The sequence below is a fragment of the Peromyscus eremicus genome, chromosome 23, assembly GCF_949786415.1.
Source record: "Peromyscus eremicus chromosome 23, PerEre_H2_v1, whole genome shotgun sequence".
NCBI lineage: Eukaryota > Metazoa > Chordata > Mammalia > Rodentia > Cricetidae > Peromyscus > Peromyscus eremicus.
Window position 1 is genome coordinate 16,470,465 of NC_081438.1, and position 27,440 is coordinate 16,497,904.

Below are 27,440 nucleotides of genomic sequence, written 5' to 3' on the forward strand. Positions count from 1 at the left end.
ATGATTACTGAGGTCTGAGGAATTAATTGAGTAGAATAGTTAATGGCTTCTGATCATGAAAAGTTTTTTTTTATAAAAGATGTTTGTTATTTGATTCCATTGCATATGAATGTGCTTTCTGATTTTCTCTGCAGTCTCAATGACTAAATAGCAACATTTCCTAAAACATAATACTCCAACAGTCAGCATTCTGGGTTGTAAAGAGGAATATTGATTTTAATGTCAATTTTTTTTCCCAAAGAAAGCAGTGTAGCATTCACTGAGGCTTAAATAAATGTGCTCCTTTCAGTCAATAAGAAAGACAAATAAATACGTTTATACACAACTGAGGAAGCTCAGCCCTCCCTCATGAACGTCATATGCACCCTGCCTTTGAGTTAGAAGAACTCTGAGTATTGCTCATAGAGCACTGAAAAAAAAATGGCTTGAGTGTTCCTTGATATTAAGAGGACTGGGAGTCAAATATCCCACTTACGTAGATGTCACATCCTATAATAACTTATTAAATAAATCACAGTTTTCACCTTTCTACAGGGGTGCTGAATATAAACTTAATTTTTACACTTTAAAAAAAATTCACACATGAATTCAATGTATTTGGATCAGATCCATTCTACATCCCCCCCCCCCCGCCTTGTACTCCTCCCTAGCCTATCCCCCCAAACCCCAGGTTCGTTTCTTCTTTCCCTGAATCCAATTAGTGCTGCCCACGTGCACATATGTAGAAGGGCACCACTAGAACATGGGCAACCTACCCGGAACCAACCACTGAAGAAAACTGGCTCTCTCACCTTCCTATCATGGGCCAGTAGCTCCTCAACTAGGGGCGGGGCTTCCTGCGCCCCTCCTGCCTCCACGCTGGGACTTGACTGGCTTGATCTTGCGTGGGCAACCACAGCTGCTGTGCATTCATGAGTGCAATGGTAATGTCCTGTCCAGAGAACACTGTTTGGCTGCGGCCCTTGTTGACCTCTTGCTGTTTTGATCTTTCCACGCCCTTTTTCTCAATGTTCATCAAGCCTTGGAGGGGAGAAGGAGTCGACATAGACGTCCAGTCAGGGCTGAGCCCTCCACATTGACTCCTTCTTTGAACCCATGGCCAGCTCTGAGTCTCTCTGTATTGAACCGTCATGCACTGTACAATGAAGTTTGTCTGATGAGGGATTAGAGATGCACTAATCGATGGGTATAGAAATTCTTATTTAGGAGGTGGTTTGATGTTATGTCCCTTTAGCAAAATAATAGTAGTAAACTCTCTCCTGAGGTCTGCGACCTCCTCAAAGCACCCCCAACAGTCACAGAATTCACACCAAAACTTTGTGTTGCTTTCAGATTGGTAATAAGTCTTCATGCATCTTTCTGCAACTTTGATGCACATAATTTTTGTGGTGGTTGTTCCTGTACTTGGCTTTCCCCCATCTGCTGGGTACCTTTGGTTAAAAATCCTCTTAGTCCTGGTCTGGCATTAGGTAAAACTGAGTCAATTTAGCGATCTCAGTATCTTATAATTACAGGGAATTAAACTTGTTTTGTATCCATGCAGGATTTGTCATTTGACACAATCAACGACCTGTCACAATTTCTGCCTGCATTAATTGTGAATTATGGGTCATTTACAATACTGCAACACAAAAAGTAGCTCCCGGGCCTCCTTCCAAAGTTGGAGTCAATTTATGGCACATTTGATATTGACCAATTATTTATAAAGTCTATTAAATCCAACAGCACGGCTGGTAGGAATAGATTTATTAGAACAACTAATGTAAAATGTAGTGAAATAGATTAAGTCTCCTTATGAAATATTAATATCCCCTAAATCTGGTCATTGTAAGTCTATAATTGGAGTTTTTCATTTGTGGGTGTTTCTAATGCAAACTACAGGTGGAGGTTTGTGGTTTCCTGACCAGGAGCATCCAATTCACAAAAGGGAAAGGGCTTTGGAGAATGACAGACATGAAACTCAGGGTAGCAGCTCCCCTGTGAGAGATAATATGGGATATATATATATATATATATATATATATATATATATATATATGGTAATGTATATCATATATAATATAATGGGTAATATATATCATATTATATATGTATATACATACATACTATACATACATATACACACTATATATATTATATATATACACACATATATACATACACACACATATGTATATCTTGCACACATTCTTGAAGGCGATGTTGAATGTCAGGATGTTTCTGTGTTTTACCCTTTCCCAGAAGAGGCTGTGAGAGAGACTAGGATGAGGATGGTGTTCATTATTCAAAGTGAGTTGATAATAAAGCTGTTGAAGGGAATCATGAGCACATCAAAAGGAGAGAGAGGATGGGTTCAAGTTTAGACACTGAGTAAGGCTTTCTTTGGATACTTAAGTACAGTTCAGCCACCCTATGTGGGCTTGCATGGATGCCCCTTTCTCATTATTCATCAAGCAGAGGATCCAGATTTTTCTCTAGTCACCATCCACTAGAGGCAGACACCAAACTGCAGTGGTTAGATTCTTTGGATCGATGTATTCAGAAAGTACTGTTGGTAGGGAGGTAGAGAGATGACTCGGATGCCACTGGCTGCTCCTACAGGGGACCCGGGTTCAATTTCCAGCTCCTACATGGTGTCTCACAACCAGCTGTAATTCTATTTCCAGGACATGTAACGTCCTCATCTTGCCTATGTGGGTACCGCACACATGTGGTACACAGGCATGCCCAGAGGCAAAACAACCCATGTATATAAAATAAAAATAACTTAATCTTTTTATAAACTTAAGAAAGAAAATACTGTGTAGGAGTGGAGGGTAGAGTTAGGGGAGGTAGGAAGCATTAAAACATTAATATCTCTTAAATCTGGCTACCAATGGGTGGCCACTGACTGTGACTCACATCCTTCCTAAGATAAGTGACTTGCTTATTACTTACTACTGTTCCTAAGACATCACTATTAATCATCATGTTTGTTATCCAGCATTCAACCACTGACATTTACCTCCCTTGTAGTCACTGGTACCACTCCATGTCATTTCCTCTCATTTTCTGAAAGTTAGAACTCCTGGCTGACTATCTGTTCCTAGCTCCCTCTCGGTCATCATTCCTGGGTCTTGTAATTTTTGTGGAACGATCCTCCAAAATACAGTTCTCCCAGGGCACTCATCTTCCTCCACCTCACATCACATGTAGACTCATATCCTGGATTTCAATATTGCCGGGCTTCATGTCAGAGGGAGAGAAAGGAGATCAGGTTCAATATTCTTCCACTGGAGGAAGACAGAAAGAATGTTGGGGTAGCAGAGATCCTTCCAAATGTCACTCCATCCCATTGCCGGGGAAACAGCTGCAGATGAAATTTCCATGCCCTGAACCACAGCAATATTCTTCTTCATAGCAAATTTATTTGAGGGGAGGGGCTGGAGAGAAGGCTCAGAGGTTAAAGGCACTGGCTACTCTTCCAAAGGACACAAGTTTGGTTCCCAGCACCCACATCAGGTGACTCACAATACCTATAATTCCAGCTCCAGGGGTCAGATTCCTCTTCTGACCTCTGAGGACACCTGCACTTACATGCACACACAAACACACACGCACATAAATAAAAATAAACGCGTTTTAAAAACTTACATTTTGTTAAATATGGAAATCACATTCTCTTCCAACAGTATTTTCTGGCCCCAACCTCTGACATATTGTCTAAAAATACTTATGAAAATATCAGCATCTAGCACTGTTTCTGAACAAATAAGAGATAGGGTTAAAATTATGAAATAAAAATCCTCAAATCTTGCAAGTTAAAGAAAATCGGTCTTATATATCATTACATCATATTGTAGTGCTCTGTAATCATTAACAATATCTGAAAGGAGAGGAATAAATCTGTTGTAGCAATATGCTTGGTTTGTTTTGTGAGAACAAGAAACCAGGTGGAAGCTGAACATAGGGCTTTGTGTGAGATGGAATGTTGTACAATTTACCTAATGCCACAACAAAGAAGCACTGAACCTCACATATAATTATTAAATGGAGTTAAAGTCTGTCTATTCTCCTATTGATGATTTTGCAGGATATGTAGCCTAAGATTAGTACACAAATTGATATTCAGACAAGTTAACTTAGACATGAAAGTGATTGAAATGTACAGGCTGTATAGACACAGGTCTTGCATCATGGTGTCTGTTCCATCCTAAGACATATTGTGCCCCAGCCAGAGTTGTCACAGATTCTCATGGGAGCCCATGATTCTCATACTCTGGTCATTGCACTGATTCTGTGTGTTAAATGGCGATGCCTTAACAGATCACGTGTGTTTTTCTGAAGCACAGATCAATACTATCATAAACAAACATGAGTTAGCAGAATGCAGTGCTCACTGGAGTCTTTTCTAGATTCATAGCACCAACAGTTTGTAACAGTAATCTATCTATGTTGGCTTGTTTAGATCAGCAGACTTTAGCTCCTAGGATTAAAATATCCTCTCTCTGTGTCTCTGTCTCTGTCTCTGTCTCTGTCTCTGTCTCTGTCTCTGTCTCTGTCTCTCTCTCTCTCACACACACACACACACACACACACACACACACACACAAACACAGACACGTGCGTGCATGCATCCTTTTGTATTGCATGGAAGAGACTTGAGCCAACCATTGCACATAGAAAATTCTCCAAATGTGGCTTTCACAGGAGCATCCACTCCTCTGATTCCCACAGTGCCACTCTATTCCCTTGGTCCCACCATGTCTAAAATCCTTATGGGAAACAGAAGAGTCGGGTTTTATCCCCAGCCACCTAGGGATTCTGCCTTTCTGATTTCAAGTTTCTACAGCTTTAAATTACAGATATCTATGCTCACTGCCTGCTATTGATACTAAAACCCTATTGAGTTGAGAGTCCAGAATCTTTAAGCATTAATGAAACCATGAGGATTAGAGGGCACTTAAGAAAATGAAAATTGCTCCATGAGTGTTTCAGGTTTTCACCCCCTGGAAAGCATTTCCTGATTTCCATGTCTAAGGAGAGGTGATTTTACAGCAGAGACACACTGCCATCAGAGACAGTCATGGCCCAATCAATCATAGCATTCTTCCTTTGCTGCCAATCTGGGAACATATATGACCTAAGAAGCCTGCTCAACACAGACCTCTGGAGAACTTTCATTAGAATTGATTAGTCCATTAGAATGAATGATAGCATCCAACATTTTTTTGTAGACCAAGAAGCTGAACAGGAGGATGGTGCTGAGGCTGGTACTGTGCTCTGCTGGCCAGTGGTGTCCATCATAACTAGAAATGAAGAATTACCCACAAAGGGTACTGTAGAGGGTTAAATAAACCTGTTAGTCAGAACTGTACAGCTCAGTAAGCAGATGTGTAATTGGGCTGGTTAGTTTTTGCCAACCCGACACTAACTAGCGTCATCTGGGAAGAGGGGAACCTCAATTGAGGAATTGCCTCCATCAGATTGACCTGTGGGGCATTTTGTTGATTGCTGATTGATAAGGGGAGGCCAGCAGTGTCACTGGGGGCAATGTCATTCCTAGGCAGATGGGACTGGGTGGTATAAGAAAGCATGTCAAGGAAATTATGGGGTGCAAGCCAGTAAGCAGAACTGAAGGAACTCTGCTTCAGGTCACTGCCTTGAGTTCTTTCTCTGACATCCCTTGATGACTGATTATGACCTATAAGTCAAAACCCTTCCTCCCCAGCTTGTTTTTGGTCAGTGACTTATCACAGCAACAGAGAACCTAACCTGGGACACTCCTGCACACTAAACTCCACTGGAGCAGAGAACTTGTGTCTTACCGCTTACCCTTCATCTCCCCATTGTAAAACAAGATATTCAACGTTTATTGATAAGGTAGAGTTTATTTCCTCCCTGAGTATCCATCCAATATAATATGGTGATTGTCCTCTGCCCACTTCCTAGGGGTTTAGGCTATTTGTGATTTGTTATCCACATACCCCTTGGGCATTGTCACTACCAACATGGTTCAAAATGGTGAATCACTCATGAAGATACAGACTGCAAGTGGAGTAGTGGAAGGGGGAACTTTTTCCTTCAAATTGACTCCAAGTCTTAGAAAAAAAAAACATGGATTACATTTTCCCATCTCATTATTCACTGAGTCCCACAATCACATCTAACTCTGATGGAGTTTCTAAAAAACTTTTTTGTAAAGGAAGCCAAGTAAAAATGAGGTACTTGTAGGGTGGAGATCTTTTATCCCTTGATATAAGAATAATGAAATAAAATATATAATAAACTTTATTATCTCTATTTTAAATGCTTGACTTCCAATGCTGGCAGGTAATAGATTAAAACTTAAACGTATTATAGTATCCTCTATCAATGTTTTCTCAGGATAGATGTATTTCACAAAAACAAATCATATATCATAGTTTATTTTGTAGTTACAGGGAATCTATGACCTCATCAGCAGTGCTCTAATCTATGACCTCATCAGCACTGCTCTAATCTATGATGTCATCAGCACTGCTCTAATCTATGACCTCATCAGCACTGCTCTAATCTATGATGTCATCAGCACTGCTCTAATCTATGACCTCATCAGCACTGCTCTAATCTATGACGTCATCAACACTGCTCTAATCTATGATGTCATCAGCACTGCTCTAATCTATGACCTCATCAGCAGTGTTCTAATCTATGATGTCATCAGCACTGCTCTAATCTATGATGTCATCAACACTGCTCTAATCTATGACATCATCAGCACTGGTCTAATCTATGACCTCATCAGCACTGCTCTAGTCTATGACCTCATCAGCACTGCTCTCATCTATGATGTCATCAGCACTGCTCTAATCTATGATGTCATCAGCACTGCTCTAATCTATGACCTCATCAGCAGTGCTCTAATCCGTGGCATCATCAGCACTGCTCTAGTCTATGACCTCATCAGCACTGCTCTCATCTATGATGTCATCAGCACTGCTCTAATCTATGATGTCATCAGCACTGCTCTAATCTATGACCTCATCAGCAGTGCTCTAATCCATGGCATCATCAGCACTGCTCTAGTCTATGACCTCATCAGCACTGCTCTCATCTATGACCTCATAAGCATTGCTCTAGTGTCTGATCCCTGGTAGAGCTGGTGGAAGAATGGTGCTAAGATGCATGCCTCTAAACTGTTTCTCGAAATATCTCAGGACATTCAGGAACTGGTTATCATAATGTAATCCTTCAGGAATTATTTTACCACTTACCATTTCCTCATGCTATTAGTATGGGTACTGCCATGCTTTATTCTATATTTAAGGAATTAGAAGCTATAGAGATGGCTCAGCCAAGAGTTAAGTACTGCTCTAGTAGAGAACCAGGGTTCAATTCCCAGCACAAGCAGCTCATAATCACCTGTAACTCCAGCTCTTGTGGATCCAGTGTCTTCTTCTAGCCTCCTCAGGCACTGTGTGCTGTAGTGGGTAGCCATTCTAGCTTTGATCTGGAAGTTCCAACCCCCATAGAGGCTTCGGTAACTGTCATGCCTACAAGGCTGGGCTGAGAGAGGACCCCTGAAGACCCGAGATCCGGATGCACTGGCTCTCTTGGTTCCTGGACCCTGGAGGTAGACCGAGCAGAGTTCTCCAGAGAACACTGCCGGACTGTGCCACACCTTTCCCAGGCCCTGTAACCTATCTCTTCATTTGTAAGTTACCCCACAAAATAAACCTCCCTTTTAACTACGTGGAGTGGCCTTAATAATTTCACCAATAGTGTACATGTAATGCACATACAGAAAAGCAAATACGCACACATATCTTAAATAAAAATAGATAATTTAAAAAAATAAATTATGGAGCCTAATTATTCAGGAGGAAGCTGAGAATAGCTCAGCCAATAGTGAGAGAATTTTCACATTGAACTCGGGAACACAGTAAGCACCTGCCCTGCTGTCTGGTTGGTTCTTAAAACCAGATGCCAGCATGAAATGTGATGTTGTAAGAGAAGCAAAGGTGCTCCACGGTGAGCAGATGCTAAGCTGTGTAAATGCCAGAGCCCTCTCATACAATGCATCCACCTTTGGAAATGTTGATTGCTAATGTAAAATCTGATCTGTCTTCTAAATTAATGTTGGTTACTCCTTTAGAGTGAGGGAGGCATTGTGAAAACTTAGTGGTGATTTTGAAGACAATAAAGCTGGGAACAAAGCACCTTTTAAGGTGAGGCACTTCATACACTAACAACGAGGGGACTGCATTGTCTAGATGGCCTGAACCACACTGGTCTATCCACACTGAACCACATTTTTCAGACTAAGAACAGAAGCGGCCACTGTTCTTACCAGAAGCCATACAGTAGCTTTCAGATAAGTGATTTTGTAAGGCTGTGTGTTGCTTCAAAGAAAAACAAAGTAAGTTGTGTGTGTGTGTGTGTGTGTGTGTGTGTGTGTGTGTTATTTGGATTAGAACCAAGCTTCAAAGTATAATATCCTAATTTGTTACCCCGGAAACACAATTCGCAAATATGAATAAATAATGTAGTGTGTAGCTAATATTGCCTGAAAATGATCATTTGATGTATAAGAGTGTATTAGTTCACTTCTTAAAAATGCATGTCATTAAAGATCTCAACTCTAGTATCTGGTGACATCTACTGTTAAAACTTCTTCATGATCTGGCAACCATACGTCTAGGCATTTATCCCCCAAAAAATATTGAATGAGGATCTTTGAAGAGTCTTCTGCCTGCAGAAGGTTGATTGTAACATCCTTCACAATTATCAAGATTTGGGAGCAACTTAGGTGACTATCATCAGAGAAGTGATAAGAAGAAATGAGATGTGAGATGGATGATTGATAGATAGGAGATACACACATAGACACAGACAGATATACATATACATACATACATAAATACATAGATGGTGTGCTGGTTAGTTTTTTACTGATTTGACACAAGCTAGGCTCATCTAAGAAGGATCTTGAATTGAGCAAATGTATCCATCAGATTGGCCTGCAAGCAAGTCTTTGGGGACATTTCTTTTATTAATGATGGATATAAGAAGGCACAGGACACTGTGGGCAGTGCCATCCCTGGGCTGGTAATCCCAGATGATATAAGAAGGTAGGCTGAGCAAGCCATGATGAACAAGCCAGTAAGCAGCATTCTTCTATGGTCTCTACTTCAGTTCCCACCTTGAGTTCCTGTCTGGCTTCCCTCGGTGATGAACTGTGATATGGAAGCATAACCCAAATAAACCCTTTTCTCCCCAGTTTGCTTTTGTTCATGGTTTTCATTATAGCAATAGAAACCTAAGAGAGCAGGTTATCTATTAACATGGACTCACCTCACTCATCATTCTGTAATGAACTCCGTAACTTTCAGTTTTGCGAGATGATCATATTTTGAAAACATGAAATCAAATGTAGATCAACAGTTTTGAATATATGCCTTTTTTCCAACGCTCGGGGGCGGGGGTCTACCAATAATTGGCGCAATTATTGTTGTCCATAGCCAGTGTGGTCTCCGTGCCCTTTAGGTTAGCAATTTCTCTCATAGTAAAATAATTGTTAGGGACGGGTTTGACGTTGCAGCTCAGTGGTAGATCAATTGGCAAGGGTGCACAAGGCTTTGTGTTTGATTCCTAGTGCCACAACGAAACAAAACAAATCCCTGATTTGTCATGGGAAGCCTTACTGTCACTGACATATTTTTAATCAGAGTTGAAGTTATGCTCTTAGCAACACTTCAGGGTCCGGCCTGGTGTGTTGAAAGCACTCTGCTATAGAATAAAAGGGCCAGTGACACAAGAGTTCCTGTTGCTTCTTTGCTGCCATATCTTTTACATGTGGAGCAGCCTGTGAAAAGGTAAATGTTTGTGATTGATTAACCTGCCTTCCTGGTTAATAATCTCTAATAAATGAAGCTCCCACAGCCATGTAAGAAATGCTATATCATTAATAAAACTTGCTGAGATGCTGAGATGTTAGAAGGAGGGTTCGTGCAGATTGTAGGCTGCATTCCTTGTGCAGACAGGACAAGGACAGATTGAGAAAAGAAGCCCCTGAGAAATCTGCATTGCTGCTGCCTTCTGCCGACATAAACATGACAAATACCGAGCCGCTCACAAGGGCTTAATGAAGTGAGTAACGAGCTGCCCACAGCAGCCAAACCCCAGGTTTCTGCCAAAGGACAGACCATGCCAGGCATCTGAGAGGCCCTCCTGCTGAGGCAGAGTCACTGCACATGGTCACCATGACTGTGATCTAATGCCATCGTTAGTAAGGATTTCCTTCCTTCTATATGAACATCCCTTCTTGTCTGCCTCCTTCCCAGCCCTCTCTTCCCCAGACAACTTCATTAAATAATTAGTGATGGCCAGGGACAGAAAACAGAGGCTTTTGTCCAACATATCCTGTCACTCAGCAATATTGACAGCTTACAGATCGACCCTGGGGAAATAACGGTGCTATGGGTGAGGGTGCTTCTGAGAATTTCCAAAGAAATACATTAAATGCACTTACTTAAATGTATTTACTGAACATATGTGTGTATGTGTCCCACACATCTACTCATTGTTATAAATAAATAAGTGTATAATGTTATAGATTTATAGTGTAAAAACACAGACGTATGTATATGTATACATATTAAAAGCCAAAATGATTTGGGTGTTTGATAGGAATGGGAAGGAGATAAAGGGGAAAATGGAAGGCACAGTAATCAGAATGCATTGTGTGTATGTGAAACTGTCAAATAGAACAATTAATCGATAAAAATGACTAATAAAAATATCCACATGAAATTGTTCAGTGTGAAATGAAGTGCTACACTCCTTAAGGAGATGCCTGAATGACAGCTACGGGATTGCTGATAAAACTTTTCATTGCCTCTTTATGTGAATCTAACAAAAAATTTAAAACCATTTCTTGTCAAAGAGGAAAAAAAAGCTAAGAACAAATGATGGAGAGTGTATATATATATATATATATATATATATATATATATATATATATATATATATATGATGTGTTTAAATTATATATATGTATATAATTTGAAATCAGACTGAAGACCAGAACAGATAAAATAAACAGAAGGGTGACCTTTCCACATCCTAAGCCTACATGGAAATGCAAATTAAAACAATGAACCCCTTAGACTGGTTCAAATCCAGAACACCACAACATCAAACGTGAGTAAAGAACTGTGGCACCAGGGTTCCTCAAGTTGTTCTGAAATTAGTCCCTTGAAAGTAAATTATCAGGGGGAGGGGCTGGAGAGATGTTGCTGTTGGGATATAAAGTGATACAACCAATTTAAAAATAGCTTGATCATACATAGTCTTGCTATATGATCAAGCAGCCTTGCCATCTGGTATTTTCTCAAAGGAACTGAAAACCTTCCATGCACAAAAACCTGCATCTGAACACTCTGGTCAACATTATTTAAAGTTGACCATAATTAGCAGCAATCAGAAGGCCTTCAGTGAATGATTACATAAATATACAGGGCTATATCCCTATGTTTGACAATTAGCGCTTAAAAAAAAAAAGAAAAAAAAAAAAAAAAAAGAATTATCAAGCTCCGGATGGCATTTGGAAGAGCCTTAGCAACTTTACTACTACAGGGAAGGAGCCACCTGAGAAGGTTACTTGGCATGTGTTTTAATGAATGATATTCCAGAGAAGGAAAATGAGAAAAGACATTAAGGTGGTGGGTGGTTGTCAAGAGTTTGGGGCTGAGTGAAGAATGAGCAAGTGCAAGGTGTTGGGGGTGGGGGTGGGGGTGCTCAGGGCAATAAATCTCCTCTGCTTGACACCATGTGGGTGGACATATGTCATCACACATCTGCACAAACTTATGAAGCGCTAACTCCAAGGATAAACTCCACTGTACACCTCGGGTGGTGGAGGCAGTGGTAAGGCAGTGCAGAGTCATTGATCCTCACTGAGCATCCTCTGGTGTGATGTATTGATAAGGAGGGAAGGTTTGCTACGTCTTTCCTCCTTTAGACGCTTGTGATGTCTGGGAGGTAGTAGGTTTTCTGGGAAATATCTGGACATTCTCCTTAGTTTTGCTGTGAACCTCAAGTTGTTCTGGAATTAGTCTCTTGAAAGTAAATTGTCGGGGGAGGGGCTGAAGAGATGGGTAATTGGTTACAAACACCACCAGCTCTTCTAGAGGGCCTGAGTTTGATTCCCAGAACCCACATGGCAGCTCACAGCCATCTTCAATTCCAGTTCCAGGGGAGCCAGTGGCCTCTTCTGGCCTCCATAGACACTGTGCGTATAAGTGGTGCACAGACATACATGAAGGCAAAACACTCATATACGTAAAAATAAAATGAATACATCGTATACTTTTTAAAAAACAACTTCTCTGAATTTGGAGATAACTTAGGTGGTAGTGTATTTGCCTTGCAAGGATGAGGACTTACGTTCAATCCCCAGAGCCCATGCTAAAACAAGCAACCCAGTCATAGTGTTGTGCAATGAGCTGCACCTGAGACATACCTGGGGTTGTCCTCTGGTTTCCACGTGTATAGACACACATGTGCGCGCGTGTGCACACACACACACATACACACACACACACACACACACACACGGACACACACACGGACACACAGGTGCACACACATGAACATATGTGCATACTCACATGTACACACACATACACACATGCACACACACACATGCACACACATTCTCACCATTATTTGTGAATAAACCTCTCAGTTTTGCATAAGCCTCTTGCCTTAGCTCCCACCCAACTACTCTTCCATCAGCTGAAAATTTCCAAATTTCATTTACTTCAGGAAAGACTTTAGCTGTAAAGATAGCCCAGGCCCTGACAGACAGAAATTGTACAAGATCAAATTACAGCGTCAGAGTGTCCATCTTCATAATCTCCACAGGACTCCACTTGGCTGTAACTTTTTCTTCCTCAAGTAAAATGAAATGTATTCATTCTTTGTTCTTAAAGTCCAGTAGATGATGCTTGCATTTCTTACCAAAACTTTCCAAATTAGTGCAGAAAAGATGATAGACATAGAAAAAAAAAAAGAAGTCATAAAAATCCTATCCATCAGCAGTTTTGTTAAAAAGCTACCATTAAGGAAGAAAAAAATGTAAATTACAGAAATGAGGTCATCATTTAATTGATACAAATTGCAGCCACCTGCTTATCCCATCTCCGGGAGAAAGGATTTTATGGGTGTAATACGGTAATTTCTTTTGGAAAAGGAAATGTTACAATCCAAACTCATCGCTTAAGCTTTGATTCAAGTCTGCCTGCCACGCACAGTCCACCCACCAAGCAGACATCTGTGCCTGACTTGGGAGTCAACAGAATACAGAAAGTTCATTCTAAACGACTTCATGTTCCTGAGCTTTGGAGGGTCTGAAAATCCTTGAGACTGACTGGTTATAGCTTCCCTGAAGAAAGGGGCGCCCAAAGGCCTTGGTGTGGCTATGAAAAGCTGTGCCACTGCTTGAAAGGTAAAGGTGCTGGCAACATAAGCCTGACAACCTAACTTTGATGCCCAGAATCCTCATGATGATGAAAGAATCAACCTCCACAAGTTGTCACCTGACTTCCACGTGTGTGCTGTGAGACAAATAAATACACGTCTTTAAAAATCAATGGGACTGGAGAGATGGCTGAGCAGTTAAGAGCACACTGGCTGCTTTTCCAGAGGAACTGGGTTCAGCTCACAACCATCTCTAAATCTATTTCCAGGAGATCCAACACCCTTTTCTGGCCTCTGCATACACCAGGCACACATATGGTACACAGACGTCCATGTAGGGAGAATGCCCACACATGAAAAAATTGCTATGAGTTTGAAGTAGGCAACTGTAAGGTTACAGAATCTCTCAGTGCCTCCAAATAAGTAGAATTTGCATGCATTAACAAAAGCTTTTCTATGGACTTGCTATGTAATACTCATGAAAAAGATGGAAGATGGGAGTGCCAAGCCTCTTTGGGGCACACAGGAGGGATCCCAGCTGATGCTGCAGGAAAGGCCTGAGGTCTTGTTTCCATCCAGCTTCTTTTCATGGAAGATTGGTTCCGTATGATCTAAACACCATCCACCCTGAGAGCAAAATGCAGAGGATTCTGTTACTCCAGGGGAAATACCTCTTGTTAGTTCAAAACAATAAGATGATTTTAATGGAGTCAGGCTGATCATAGTCCGTATCTACATCCAACTCTAGTCCTGCTGTAAGAGTTGCACCCACAAGAGAGGGATGACAAATCTCTCCACTGGGCTCACAGATCAAAGCCGGATGCAGATTCTAGATGCAGAAAACCCATAGTCAGGCTCCCCGGATCCATGAATGTAAAGGCTGAACCAGAACAATAAAGCGTCCAACGTGTTCTGCCCAAGCACACGCATGCTACCACCCCTAACAGCTCATCAAACTTTAAGTATCAAACCACCATCAAAGCTGGAGCTGGGTCACAAAAGGCTGAGGACCTCCTGGGAATGCCATAAGCATTAGACATCTCTGACAGATGATGCTGTGACTTATAGGAGGTAACCATGGTAGCAGCACAACCCAGATTCATCTCAGTTTCTCGCTACAGTGAACCATATCCCCCTGTGATCACCCCAAAGAGAAAAGGTCCACTTGTATCCAGCCTTATGTCTGTTGGTTTTCTCAGTCTCTTAACAGTCATATTTATTGGACAGATTCAGGAACAAATTGAAAAACATTAATAAAAAACGTCAAGCAGAGCAAGTTGGTCCAGAATCAAACAGCCAACAGGACAGACTTGGAAATGCTGCCATTGAATATCGGCATGACCAGTGTCTCTCGTGCATATCCCAGGTTCTTCTCACTCAGGTGTGGTTTTCAGCAACTTCGTTTGTTCATTTTCTTTCTTGCCAACCTCCCACCCCTCGCCGGAGGGGCGGCTGCGTAGAGACAGGGACATGACCTCTGCTTTGAGTGTTACCAGGCACAGTTGTGGCTATTTTCTTTTCAAGCACCAAGAATGAGTAGGAAATGTTAACCCCCAAGTAGCAGGGCAGAAACGGTTTTGACCACAAGTCCCCATATTAAGAATCCGAGCAGCTGAGAATACTTCCCCTCTCCTTGTTTTCTCTCTCTGGGTCACCTTCCTGACTCTTCAGGCCTCTGTTCTGGTTCCATTTGACACACAAAATAATAGTAATAATAATAATAATAATAATAATAATAATAATAATAATAAGAAGAAGAAGAAGAAGAAGAAGAAGAAGAAGAAGAAGAAGAAGAAGAAGAACAAGAAGAACAAGAAGAAGAAGAAGAAGAAGAACAAGAAGAAGAAGAAGAAGCCCTAGGTCTGCCAGCTCCTCCTTACTGTTTTCTAATGAAAAATTCCCCCTGGTTCTCAAGGAAAACCCAACCCATGCCTTGATCTTCTCTGACCCTAGAAATGTTCATAAAAAGACTTTCACCCTCTTGTTCTTTTTATCAGTTTTTAATTGCTATTCTCCTCTTCTTCCTTAACATATCACAATAGAGAACGAAAATAAAACATTAAAATATTCATCATTTGGTATTTAAATGGGGTATGCTGAATGTTTTTAATTATAAAATTAGATTAGTCACATCTATTATATTTCTGTAGGAATATAACTCAAAATTAATTTAATTTCTACTTGGGAAACTAATGATTCTCCCTTCATGTATACAAGACAGAGGGAGACTTTTCTACAGTTCATCACCTCTTACACTTGCAAAAAGATCTCATTTAAAATTAACCATAAACCAAATGAGCTGTTGATAAGAATTATGTATAATCTCTGTTTGGGTTGAATCAGGGCTTCTCAAATGAAACTTTTGTTGTCTAAAGAGACCTAGATAAGTTCAGCATCTGGCATCCACCAGGAGCCAACCAAATGTTTTGTTAACATGAGATCAATATAGTTTAGCTTCATTAAAGCACATAATCAGAGATCATGCCACTTTCCCAATATGACTTTCATTAGCAAAATTTGGCATCATGCAACATACATGTTGCTTAAGGAATCCACCAGAAACCCTCTAGGCACTGACTAGCATCAGACATAGTTATTGCTGAAGACTAAAACAATATTTTAAAGATGACTTCTATGTCACAGATGAATTATATGTATAGCCTTTTGATTGTTAAAGAGAAATGCTCTCAGAATTGAAGTGTTTCAGAGAGTCTTCAGTCTAGTTCACTTTATATCACTCCATGCTCTCTTAAACCGATGTCTGTGTCTCCTTTTGGGTAACTTTTAACCTACCACAAAGTTGAACAATAAGATACAAGATTCTTGAGTGATTAACCACGCAAAAAATACGAAGGAAGCAGCGCAGAGTGGCGATGAAGGCAAGGGCTCTCTGTATCAATACAGCAAAGTCTGAGGCTCAAGAAATTAACTTGGGGCTACATAGTCACAGTTTTCCACCAGTCATGAGGGAACTTGAGCGAAGTTCCTTCCACATGGTGGCATGGGAGAACCAAGTCCTACAAGTTGTCCTCTGACCTTCACACATGTGTGCCCCCCCCAAAAAAATAAATAAATATAATAAAAAATATAAAGAAACCTCCAGACTTATTTCCAACATGGTTGCAGCAGTTTATATTCCCACCACAGTAGGAGTGAGGGATTAAGTCATCAGCCGGGGTTGTTCCTCAGGACAACCCCACCATGCCTGCATCTCTAGCTTAGACTTCAAACCTCTAGATCTACACACAAAATCAACTTCTGTGATTTCTTTTTACAACAGCCTAAGTTATTTCAGACATTGGTCTACCAGGCCAACAATTAGTCAATTAGTCATCTGAATGGCAGATGGATTTGAAGAACACTGGGCACATGAACACACCAAGATATGTCATCAGAACTTACAAACTGGCATGTGTCTCTGAACGTTTTGATGTGGGATGTCCCCTGCAGACTCATGTGCCTGAGAACTTGGTCCCCAGCTGGCAGTATTTCTTAAGAGGCTGTAGAACCTTCAGGAGGTGGAACCAGATGGAGGGGGTGAGTCATTGGTGGCAAGGCTTGAAGCCTCTGTCTTCTTCCTGCTTCCTGGCCACTTCCCTACACTTAAATGCCAGGGAGCCCCCTGCCATGGTGCTTTCTGTGACCTGATGGACCATCGCCCCTCAGATATTGAGACAAAATAAATCTTATGTGTTCTGGGCAGATATTTAGTGAAGACAATGAGAAAAGTAACTACTGTGGTGTCACATCTGGTTTCCTGGACTCTCAGCTGAGAATATCTGCTTATTTTACTTCATGTTCCTCCATGGTGACTATGAATCAGGCTTAACAAGCATCCATGGAGGTATATAGCCTGACAGTCCTGCACTAAATTATGCCTGATAACTCCAGGGCACGGGAGGGATGGTGAGTACACAGACAGACAGACCGACAGGAGAAATGAATCAGGGTGCAACCTGTTAATAGAATGTACCTGCTCGTAAGCTTTATGATTGCTTAGTAGGACTCTTTTTCAATATTCATTTGTTTATTTTATGTGTCTGTGTGAGTGTGGAGGTCAGAGGACAACTCAGGATTTGGGTGAGTCCATTCTGTCCTTCCACTACCTGGGACCTGGGGATTAAACTCAGACCATTGAGCTCAGTAGCAAATGCTCTTCCTTGCTGGGCCATCTCTCTAGCCTCTTCTTAGGACTCTTGACCAAATTAGGAGACAGGTGATGTTCTCTGCAAACAGTTTGTCTCTGTCTGTCTGTGACTGATCTTTATGCTTTGCTCTAGCCCTGCATTCTGTACCACAGTAACTCCAAGGAGCAGCTTGTGCCAAAGCTCATACAATGTTCTTCCTAAGAACTGTAATCACTTATCTTCACTGGTATTACCACAAACTCTCTACCTAACCAAGTGTGAAAGAGAAAATCATTATGGTGTCTCCTGATTGTTGTCAGATACTATTTTATTTAACAGCAACATATTTTCCATGACTGATTTAATACAAGGAGACATTTAAAATATGCGTGTGTTTAGAAATCCAATTATTCAGATGAAAAACTCTAACTTATCATGACTTCATTTTCTCATTGACTACATGTTTTGCATTTGTAGGTCCCTAAAGGCAATTTTTGTATCAGACACAGAAAGAGAAGGCTTAAAAAAACTCACATATGTTAAAAATGTCATTCTGGGGAAATGTGGACAATTTGTTTAAGTCCCAGTGGGAGATTTAATCAAGTCTTGTCCTCAAATTGGGCTTAAGTTTATTTTGAAGACATGGCTAGCTTCTGTTTAGAATACAGCAACGTTCTGCTGAAAATCTGCAGTATGGTGGGCATTGTGGGACATGGTGGTTAACAGCCCAGGTGAGAACCCAGCTTTTATTCAGTTTGTGCCAAGTGGGAAACATAGCCAGAGAGGACACAAGTCATCAAGAGAGCAGGGTGCATTAGGGAAGATTTTGTTAGAAAGTTTTGTCAAGGCTGAAACGTAAGGTGGTATGTAAGAGGTACAATAATATGATGAGGGCTGAGCAGAGGGAGCAGAGGGGTCTTCAGGCAGAACAGTAGATGCAGGGGACGAGGTCAGTGCCACAACCAAACACCTTTAACTGCCCCGGCCAACATCCACCTTACATCAGTGATCTTGAAGATGCCCCCTGTATGATAACTTCCTTCCTATGTCCAAGGATAATTCCCATCCTTTTGTCCCTTGGATCGTGTATATTTCCATGACTTGCCCCAGGTGATGGGATGATGGGCTAAGCTGCATACTGAGGCTGTGCCTTGTCCTCCACACTGTTAAAGCTGACCAAGGAGGAAGCTATGAAAATTAGCTTTACAAAAATGCAGCATAATAAATGATTGATTGATTCATTGACAGGTAGATCTATAGATTTGCTATGTGTGGAGGTCTCTGCAACCAGACCACCAAGGCCAACAGAGCAATGACCAGAGGGAGATAAGAAGGTAGTTCAACTCAACATGACTCAGTATCTGATGTTGGTTGAAACGTCGAGAGCCTAACCTTGAGTAGTTTATTTTAGGCATATTTAAATACAGCACAATTTGGGGGGGAAAATCCTGATGATAATAAACTTAGTTCCCATGTACACGAGAAAGCTTAATACATGACTACCGCAAACCCTTTGTAAAGTATAAATGACATCTTTCATTAAGGCAAGTTCTATAGACTAACTGATAAATCAGGCTTAAGATAAACAAGCTTGTGATAAGGTCCTGGGGGGGGTAGATAACACTATAGATTGACCAAGATGAACAAGCTCAAGATAAAGTTCTGGGAGAGGATCTAGTGTGGCCTGGCCACACAGATGGCACAGAGGTCACCAGGCTACTAACCACATCCATTTCCGGTTTTCTTCCCTTTGAAGAGACAACCCCGTGTATTTAACATTCCTGGTTTTCCTGATGCTTATCTGTGAGCATGAGGCCCTGCGTGCCTCCTACAGAAAAGGACTTATGTGCTCATGGGGACTGGCTATGGAAGTCCAAACCTATAAAGCAGACAGTTGGGAAGGGCAGACTGGAAATTATTGGGCAGAATCTGATCCAAGAGAACTTCCTCCTCAGAGAACTCCATTTCTGAATCTCACTTCCAAAGATCATCCATGTTCCCATTTTCTTTTTTTAAGTTTGTGACCCTAGCTTGAGGATGATCCTTGGCTAGTTTGGTCAGGGAGAGTGATCAGGTGAAGAATAGCAATATCCTCAGGACATACACCTGACATGGTCCACAGCTGGCTGGTGACAGGGCATGTCAAGGAATCCCAAACAATGTAGTGGGTATGTTAAGGTGGTATTTCCGAGTTTGTCTTCATGTTTCTGTTTGCTCTCTTAAACATCTTAAACTAGAAAATGAAAAATGACAACAAAAGCTTGAACTAACCCCAGGCAAGGTCAGAGTAGCTATCAGATGACCCACACTCTTGTGACAGTGAATTTTGGTCATTGCGCTTGTGTGTGTGTCACACACTATACCAATTGTCATGTCTTCCCAGCATATATATATGTGTGTGTGTGTGTGTGTGTGTGTGTGTGTGTGTGTGTGTTTGTATATGTATATACATATAAATAAATTACAACTGATTGCCATAAAGATATCACTGTGGATATAAGTGGAGATGCCCATCATATAGACAAGCAGACAATGTATGCTCATAAGGAGATGCTCTCATCACTCCTACATCCTCACATCCCATGTAGAAGCCTCACACCTACAGAAAATTCTTCTTGAATTTAAAATAGGATGGAGAGCTGTATATGTATTCGCGCGAATGAACCCGCCTCGAGGAAGAGAAAACACCCATGTTCCCCCTTCCTGGCATGTGGCCTCCCGACCCCATAGACTTACTTGTGATTGATGAATATTTATGAAAACTGCCACTTGAATTAAAATATAAATGTTCCAAGCTAAATTAATTGAGTGAGAAGAAGAAAAGACTCATCTCCCTTCCAGAAGATAATAAATGAGGGGGCAGAGGTTGTCTTTGTTCAGAGTGCAGAAAATAATTCACATTACCGACAAGGGGACACAACTTGAAAGAATTTTAAAAACCATCAGCCCCGGAAAATGCATTTGTCAGCCTGACTTTCCACCCCCAAATCACCAGAGAGTGTGACTAGGTTTGAGTTGGCCATCCATCAGAGAGCCAAAGGGCCACACAGCAGGGCACAGGGCTGTGAAACCCCAGGGGGACATGGAAAGCTCTGTCCCTTGACTCTCGGTGTGGAGTGGTGGCCATCTCAGCAGGCTAACTCCACTGTAAGTGGCTTCTGAAAGAGCCAGTGCTTTTAGTGACAAGGATGGAAAACAGGAAGCATGTCCACACTGGAGTATGCGGAGGAGGTAAGGTGAGGCTCGAAACAAGAGAAAAGTCTCTTTGTTTACCCCCTGATGGCCTGAAGTCTATTTTTCAGACTGAGAGACAGAGACTGGGGAAATAGCTTGGTGCATAATGTTGGCTGTGCACAAGGACCTGAATTTGATCCTTAGAAGCCACATGAAGGAAGCTAGACAGGGTAGCACGTTCTTTCAATCTTAGCTTTGAAAGGTAGTGAGGGGAGGACCCCTGGGGCTCACTGACCAAGCAAGCCTAACCTACTTGGTTCCAAGCCAGTGAGAGAGCCTGTCTCACAAAACCAAGTGGACGGCACCTGAGGAACGACCCCCTACCCAAGGTTGGCCTCTGGCTTCCACATGCACACAGGGGTGTGGGCACACACACACAATGAGAAACATCATTGGTTGACAGGGCTGGAGAGATGGCGCAGTGGTTAATTACACTGGCTATTCTTGCAGATGACCTGGGTTCCAGTCCAAGCACCTACATGGCGGCTCACAACCTTTTATAACACAAGTTCCAGGGGGTCTGATGCCCTTTTACAGCTTCTGTGGACACCCCCATGCATGGGTGTGCACATATACACACACAAATTAAAAATAGAATGATTTTAAAAGGGGTGCTTAGTCCTTAAACATACTAACATGCAAGTTTCTCCACTGCCCCTCGACAAGGGACTCACACTTCAGACAGCTATTGGTAGTGTAGCTGAGGTTGATCTGTAAGCACAGAACTTCATAAGCAATGAACAATTGGCTATTTTAGTCCATTGTATGCAAATATCAATGAGCAGTCTGTGGTCACTCCTAATCTACATCTAGGACACACCTTTAACTTCCTGTGAGTTGAAGCAAAAAGAGTAATTGTGAAATTTATTCCCAAAGGATGGAGAGAGTCTCGGCACCCCTACCACTATTGCTACCCCCATGGTTACCCTCACCCTCACCCCCACCCCTACCCTGTCCCTATATCTATCTATTTCTGTGCTTTACAGTGGAAAGATAAAAGCACAGATCAGGAAACCATGCATAGAGTAGTGCACAGTCTACCCCCACCATGATTCACCAAATGGCTGATTATTGGCACATGTGCACACTCTGAGAAAAGCTGAAGCAGGTAAATTAGCGGAGAGTAACTAACCATCCTCTGTACCAAGGACAGGGGCCCAGCAGCAGTGTTTGTTGGCCCAACAATTATTTTGGAAATGTCTGGCTCCTTATTAAGGGACAGACCCACGGCATTTTTAACTACTCACGTGGAACATGCGCCACAGAGAGGGGTGATGATTTTACAGCTTCCTTGTGACCCGCAGACCCAGATGATGCCCTGTAGAGGCTCTGGCAGTTTGCAAATGTTGCTGATGTCAGCAGAGCAGATTTCTCAGGATGCATTCCTCCACAGGCCTCAAGGCAGCACACATTCAACATGCCCAGCTCTAATTATCACCTACTAATGATGTGTTTAGTGTTTCCCCACAGCATAGACACCAGATCTATTCCCAAAGATGAGTGAGTCGATACAGGGGGAGAAAGGAGTATTTCTTTCTATGAAAAGTAGAAGCAAGGTTTATTAAGATGAGTTCCAGAAAAGTGAGAAATTAAGGAAAACTGGGAAACTCATAAATGTGGGAGAGGGATTCAGGAAAGAAGAGTACCAAAAGGAGAACTTTTTTTTTTTTTTAATTCTGTTTTCAAGACAGGATTTCACATGTTAGCCCAAGGTAGGCTGAAGCTTTGCTGTCCAGTGTTGTACTTCATTTTCTGTTGCTGTGATAAAAGAGTCCAACCAAAATCAACTTGGGAAGGGAAGGTTAATTTCAGATTAGAGCTCACAGTTCCTCTTTGAAGGAAGTCAAGGCAGGAACTGAAGCAGAGACCATCGACAAATGGTGCTTCCTGGCTGACTCCTCATGGCTTGATCAGCCTGCCTTCATTATATCATCTAGGATAACCAGCCCAGTGGTGGCGCCTCCCACAGTAGGCTGGGCCCTCACACATCAATCACAAATTAAGAAAATGCCGTACAGACTTGTCCACAGGGCAATCTGATGGAGTTTCTGTTTTTGTTTTTGTTTTTTTTGTCAGCTGAGGTTCCTCTTCCCAGATGTCCACAGCTTATGTCAAATTGGCAAAGAAAAACTAGCCAGTGCATCTAGGCTGGACTTGAACTTCAGTTTGTGCTGTGATTACAAGTGTGCACTACTGCCCCACTGAGCAGAAGAAGGCTTATTCATCGGTTTTATCACGATATCTAGACCCAGGACAGAAGATGGCTACCCAGCATCCATGCTTTTCCCTACTCTGTGAGGCAGGTGACAGTGTTGGGCTGGTGCTGGCTCTTAACTGTGGTGAGCATGCCCTGCATGGCTGCCTTCTGCAGCAGAGATACGTCAGGGGCATGTGGGAGTATGGCAGATCCAAGGTCCTTTACAAATGTGCACCCAGCTCCTGTTAAAGTAAAGTACATTTTTTTAATTAAAGGACTTGAAAAAAATTTTAACTACAAACAGAACTTGTATCAGTCAAGGTAGCTTCAGGAAACAGCCGATTCAAAGGGGTGAATGCAGAAATGTGCAGGGCAAGGTGGTTGATAATGGTGTTGCCAGTGTAGCAAGAATCAAGAGGAAAGCTGGGGATATGGATACTCAGTAAAGTGCTTTCCACGTAAACATGACCAACCTGAGTTCAGTCCTCAGCATTCATGTGAAAAAGCCAAGCACAAAAGTGTGTGTGTTTGTAATCCCAGTCCTGGGAGCCAGAGACAGGAAAAACCCTGAGGCTCCCTGGCTGGCCAGCCTAGCCTACTCAACAAGACTCTGGCCATTGAGAGATCCTGCCTCAAAAAAACAAAACAACAACAACAAAACAAAAACAAAAAACAAAGGTGGAAGTCTATAGCAGGCTTTCTTGGACCACCAGCCCCAAATCATGACACAGAGACTTATTACTAATTATGAATGCTCAGTCTTAGCTTAGGCTTGTTTCTAGCTAGTTTTTTTTTTTTAGCTTAAATTAACCCATTCTATTAATCTATGTGCTGCCCTGAGGCTTGTTTACCTCATAGACATATTGTCCATCCTACTTTCTTGTTTCCTCCATGTCTGTCCAGATCTTCTTTTATCTCTGCCTTCCAGTTCCATCTATTTTTCCTCTGCCTAGCATTCACTGTTCAGCTTTCTATTAGACAAACCAGGTGCCTTGGGCAGGCAAGGTAAAATAGCAACACATCTTTGCATAGTTAAACAAATGCAGCATAAACAAATGCAACACATCTTTACATAGTTAAACAATTATTCTGCAACATAAACACTTGCAACACATTTTTACATAGTTAAGCAAATATTCTGCAACACAAACAAATGCCACACATCTTTACATAGTTAAGCAAATATTCTACTCCACAACAGTCTCCTGGGAACAACACCTGAGATTGCCTTGTGGCCTACACACACACACACACACACACACATACACTTGCACTTGTGCCCACACACATGCATGTGCACGTGCATACATGTACACACAAGAACAAAGAAGAGAGTGTGAAGCACCAAGAAACAGCAAGAACAGGAAGCCCTTCCTATCCCTGGTCCTGGATGGGAACGGGAAATGGAATTCTCCTAGAAGAATTGTAGTACAAGTTGTCTTGTACTACAGCAGTTGTTCTCAACCTGTGGGTCAAGACTCCTTTGGGAGTCTAAGGACTCTTTCATAGGGGCAGCCCAAGACCATCAGAAAATACACGTATTTATGTTACAATTCATAACATTAGCAAAACGACAGTTATGAAGTAGCAGTGAAAAAAATTATGGTGGGGGTCACCACAACATGAAGAACAATATTAAAGGGTCACAGCATTAGGAAGGTTGAGAACCACTGTACTAGAGAATCATGGACAATACAAGGAGGGTAGGCCATGCGGGGAGAGCCAGGAGAACAGAGACCTGAGCCTCCCTGCTCTCCTGTTTTCAGATCCAGTGAGAGGCAGTCTGTGACCTACACATGATGGACAAGAGGGTCCTAGCTGAGTATATTTTTCTACAGGACCAGATGTAGAGGTGACAGGATGTATCTGGAAGGACTGGCAGACACACATCCATCAAAAACCCCAACTCAATGGTCTTTAAAGTGCACCTGCTTTCCTGAGACAAACTAGGCATCCTCCTTTTTAAATTAATACCTAGAGAATCTTCCCAGGCCATAAACAGAAGGAAATGAAAATGGGGACAAGAACACCAGAAAAAAGGAGCAAGTGGAATGGGCTAAACAGGTATGGCAGAATTCATGTTAAACATGGCGCGAGCTCATCTCCTTGGAAATTCAAGGATTTTATTCCACGGGTAGGTTAGCATGGAGAAGACTGTTGCATTTGAGGTTTCTATGAGTTTAGGAAATCACGGGCATAATAATGCTTTTCCAATGTGGATTTATTTGAAAGCAGATAGTCTCTTGGCAAGCAGGACTGATGACTTGGGAAGTGTTGGTGACAGACAAAGTCACAGCAATGCTTCATTGCTCGGAATAAGTTGTCATGAGACAATATGAAGAGAACCCTTGTGTGGTAAGATTGCCAGCTTCCCTATCTACCTCAAGTCCCTCTTCTCAATATGGATTCTCCCCCACCTGGGCTTTACCTCATGGAACTATGAAGGTTCCCCCAGAGACTCCCATTGCATGCACTGTCCTTTATGCAACTCTCTAAGTGAAGTAGCCCTGGAGCAGACAGCATGCCTTTGTGTCTAAGTTCCATCACGTGTTACCTGAGTGTCCAACGATGTTACTTTTTTTTTTGCTCTTAAGTCCATCATCTGACGAATGGGTATAAAATTAGTACCTTACTATGAGGATGCGGTGGAGAATATAAGACAATATATGCAAAACACTGCTGTAAAAAGTGTCTTTGTTCACAGGGCTGGAGAGATGGATCAGTGCTTATGACCACCAGATGCTCTTGCAGAAGACCTGGGTTTGATTCCCAGCACCCACACAACAGCTCACAATCATCTGTCACTCCAGCTCCAGGGCGTATGCCTCCCTCTTCTGTCCTCCATGGGTACTTCCCATACACGGTACACAAACATACACGTAGGCAAAACACACACACACATAAAATAAAAATAAATCTTGTTTGAAGTTCTTGCATAAACTTAGAGCTGTCCTCCATACACAGAGAGCAAGTTTAGCTGGAAGAAGAGACTGGCCCAACAGGTTGATGGGTCATTTATTCCAGTGAGGAGGACTCTGACTGGTTGTGGCTGTCAAGCCTATTTACCCCATAGGAGAGGAGAGTCACTGTTCTCACGTTAACACATTTGGCTGCTTCCTTGATGTTTTACTCTCCTCAACTGAATTGTTGGGTTCCCTACACTCTGGCCACCACTAGCAGGAGAGGATGGCTGTTCCTGGCAGTTCCCACAGCTGGGCTGGGTTCCTTCCAGTCTCAATACTGTAGAAATTACTTCTGTTCTGAACCTGGTACACATTTTCATGACAAATGCCAAGGCCACAATTTGTTAGGTTATATGTCAGTAATCATTATTTTTAAATCATTTGGTTGATTCTCCAGTTCATTCAAATTTCATTTTCTTTTATTTTTTTCCCTGTTTGTTCTCTCTCCCCCCCTCTCCCTCTCTCTCTCTCTCTCTCTCTCTCTCTCTCTCTCTCTCTCTCTCTCTCTCTCTCTCTCTCACACACACACACACACACACACACACACACACACACACACACCATACACACCTCTCTCTTATTTTCTTCGGTCTGAGAATCTGACAGGTTTTCAGCAACCTCTGACTCTCCATAGACAAACCTGTCCAGTGACCCGGAAGTACCTGCCTCTGGGCCTCTACTGACCCAGAAGTACTTGCAGCTGTGCACTTCCTAAAAGTGCCAAATCTCAGTTCCAACCCAAACCTGCTTGATCAGCACATATATATATATATATATATATATATATATATATATATATTTTTTTTTTTTTTTTTTTTAAGGAGGCCTTCAGGTAATTCGCACGGGATTCTACTGTGAGAAGCATGGGGCTGGGCTCAGCAGCTTGAAAATGCGGATGGAAACCAGCTCCGGTTTCCCGATTTCACGGATAGGGGCGCTGCTTTTATCAAAGGTACAAATGTACACAGCGAAAGGAGAGCAAGGCAATACGGTGACACAGTTAAGCACAGATCAAATTCTTGGTGTGTTTTGCAGCTCACATAGGTCTGAATTTAGTTCAGCTTCTGAGAGTTGCAAGCTTTGGATACTTGTCAGGTTGGCCAGCCCCACATTCTTCTCATGCTGGAGACACAACGCCTAGCAGTTTGACCCCCCTATCATAATATGCAGGAGAAGGGGAAGGGCGCTAATACTGACTGATATAACTTTGTATTACTTTCTTCCACAAAGAGGTACAAACTCCGTTATATTTCAATGGGGGTACTTAAACACTTTATTCCGTGTGGAAGAGATGAACCAAGTGGGTCCCGAATGTAGACTAGTCAAGAAATCACATCCGTTACAAGGAATACAGAAGGATTTTCTATGCTCATAACTGTACAGAAAAGTAGCAGTAGGATGATTTCAGTTTGTCTAATAGACCTGTATCTAGGTCATATGTCATTTCTTTTTTTAAAGTTTTATTATATTTATTTA